Raw genomic sequence first — 3,577 nt, forward strand, 5'->3', positions numbered from 1 at the left:
GCCAAAATTGTTGAGATTATCCTACATCGGTTATCAAAAAAGACTAATGGTCAATTTATAAGTATAAGAGAAAGTCTCACCTTTTAAACTAGTTTTTGGAGTTGAGAAGGTCTCAAACCACCTAACGCTGATATCAGAGCTCAGGTTATCAACAAGTCTCAGCCCAACAATCCACGAAAGATCCGGGGTTCGCTCTCACCTATGGCTCAATGCGTGAGGAGGAAATTGTTAAGGTTATCCCACATTGATTGTGGAATGAGCAGGTGACCAATTTATAAGTGTAAGGAATAACCTCACCTCTTGAATTAACTTTTAAGGTTGAGAAGGTTTAAGACCACCCAACAATGTCTATTCCTTTTGTGTCCCATGTTTAATTAGTTACATCCGAATGATACATTGTTCTACATACTTTAGTGCGATAACTTTAATCCTGATAAACGCGGCCAATTTTTAGTCTTTTGAGAAGGGATATTCTAAAATTTTAAAATTACACTATAATTTAAAATCAAATTTTCTTGATGGGTGTTGGTAAAAAATTTAAATAATTGATTCACTTTAAGATTAAAAATAAAAATGAAAATGGAGTACTTTATAAGTGAAGTGATGAAGAGTTTGAAGATCTTAAATGGGAAATTTGTATGTTTTATCCAAACATTTGCAAACTGTTACTAACCCTCAACCCCTTTTAGCATAAAACGTTCCCAACATGTCACGTAATTACAAATCATGTCCTTCCGTCCATTTTTTCATTAAATTCGCGTAAATTAACGAATTATCATCGTCTTGATATAAATGAAATAAAAGAAATCAACAAAATAGGAAAATGAAGCGTTCAAAATCTTTTCAAAAATACAAATATAGATCACACCTAAATTAATATGCAACATTGAAATAGTGGCTTAAAAATGACTTTTGAAATTATAAAAAATGGAAGGGGGTTGAATTGAGTGATTTGCATTGAGAAAAGAGAAAATTATACTCTGTGCATGTATTGACATACATAGATTTAGAGTAGTAAATATATAGTAAAAGCACAAACAAATAAGCAGAGCCACCCCCTCATTATCTATTCTTGAATGCACGTGCGTCTATTTTTTCAGTTCGAAAATCTGCGCTTGGAACCATAGGCCATTTGTGTTGTAAATTAAAAATCATTATTCTATACTATAAAGAACAATAAAATCGTAGAAAAAAAATAAACGTACAAGAACACTTAAAATTTATAAAGGTTCGTCTAAATTTGAAACTATGTCTTCATCCGTTGCTACAATAATTAACTATGATGAAAAAAAGGATACAAGAGAAAATTGTACACCATATTTTCTCCAACATCAATCCTTTAACGGCTCCTTATTTATAAAATAAATTATGATAAAATCCTCCACAACTCCAAAAGGAGAACTTCCTACCTTCTTCTAACCCTCACCACGACCTACCGTGAAGGTCGATCCATGTACAAATTCTGCACAACAGTAATAAGTAGGCTCTACAACTTAATACTTTGTAGTTAAGTTTCAAGCAGGTGAAAATATGCTTGATATGTGAGCAAAGGTTGTTGAGTTGAATGAAGAACATATTATTAGGCCTTTTTTGCAGTGAAACTTGGTGTTGGAAATTCAAGATCGAAGATTTCTTGTGATAATGGGTTCAAGTTCATTAATTGAGTGAAATTGAGATCTGAACTTTCAATGACCCAGATCTTAAGATTTAGATTTGTTACAAAAATGTGTTTCTTAAGTTTACGAAATTCGGGTTAAATTAAATTTTCCTTTTTTCTTCATATTTCGTAGATTAACATTACGTTCTATTATAAGTTCCACCAACTAGTGAAAACAAATGAATAAGTTAGTTAACTTTAGTTTGTTGAATAAACAAAACTAAAACGGAGGATGGAAACGGAGGTTAGAGTACATTAACGGAGTTCAATCCAACATGTTACCCAACAATCAAGCTTAGTTGGATCCTTTTTCAAATTCATAATTCTTTGAACTTTTTATAATATTTTCTAAACTCATTCAAGTATAAGATAGTAAAATTTCAGAATATTATAACATCATTATGGTACTCAAATGGACACTCAAACATATGCCAAAAGCTGTACCTGAACGCACTAAACACAGCATATGGAAAATGGTATAAATTATTCTACCAACCTTCAATTTACTTGATTCAAAAGTCAACGGACAGAGGAGTCATAGGCCTTTCAAACCTCACTAATCTCATTAAAAATTATGCAAATTTCAGTTTGTTGTGATAGTTCGAAAATTAGACAGAAGCTGAAATTTGTAATTTGTGTTTTTAGATGTCCAAATCCACACATTTAATCATATTCATCCATTGTCATGGTCTTAACATTAGAACATATGAAAATAGTTTCTACTTATGAGAACCTTGGTCATTGATCTGATTTATCTCCCATTGGCTTCTCTAAAATTCATTCAATTTCCATCCATCCATGATCCCTTCTTAATCTGGAACTTTTTATAAAGTAGGATCATAAAGTCTCGTAAAATTTTCATAGCTGCATTTCCTTTAAAACAAATATGCATATTTACATGTAAAACATAATACTTCACACCATAGACATTTTCTTGTAGTTAGATTTCCGATGAAATCTTTGATTTTGAAGAATCTCATGGGGTCGTAAAATTGGTTATGGCCATAAAACTTTAACATTTATGGTTCATAGCTTGCAATTGTATTCATACACAAAATATACATAGAGATATCCTTAGGAAAAAATAACTTGCACCACCTACCTTGATTCTTGATGTGAAATAATAAATTCTTTGCCTTGAATAATTAAACTTGTAATAATACTTCTTGTAAATAATCTAAAACTAATACAAATTTGAGAGGAAGAAAAAGTGAAATTCAAATTAGGAAAGAGGTTGGTAAAAAATGACATTCATTTTCTCGTAACTTCCATTTTTAGTGAAAAACTAAATGGGAGAGTTATATAATATTAGATCTTGTAAAGTGGAATTTTTACGTGGGAATTTGAAAAGTTTTAAGCCCAAAATAATTTATAAAAACATTTATATGGTTAAAAAGGGAGGAAAATGAATAGTTTAGGGACTTGTAACATATTTTCATGAATGTCAATTACCAATAGACTTATTCCCTTCAATTAACTTAACACTATGCCTTAATATGGAAAAATATTAAGTTTTTAATTGAAAAACATTTTTTCACAAAAATACTTTATAGAAACATCTGTATGGTGATTCGAACATGGGTTATTGTGTAAAATACTATACATATGACCATTATGGCAACCCAATTATTCATTAAATCTTTTTATTCAAATTTATTTAAACTTGATGTCCTAAAATCTTAAGCTTTTTAAATAACTTATGTGTTGGGCTTTCATTACCTTAAATGGTTGACCCTTCATAGCTCGTTTCTTAAATGACCACACCAACCAACTTAAAAATATAAAATTCGAAACTTTACATCCCTCACACTTTAAAAATATTTCGTCATCGAAATTACCTAAACTTAGCCCCTGTTTGGACCCCATTATTTAGAATTATAATTTTTGAAATGGCGATTTTTGGAGAATGTGGGGTTGTAA

The sequence above is a fragment of the Olea europaea genome, unplaced genomic scaffold, assembly GCF_002742605.1.
Source record: "Olea europaea var. sylvestris unplaced genomic scaffold, O_europaea_v1 scaffold759, whole genome shotgun sequence".
Lineage (NCBI taxonomy): Eukaryota > Viridiplantae > Streptophyta > Magnoliopsida > Lamiales > Oleaceae > Olea > Olea europaea.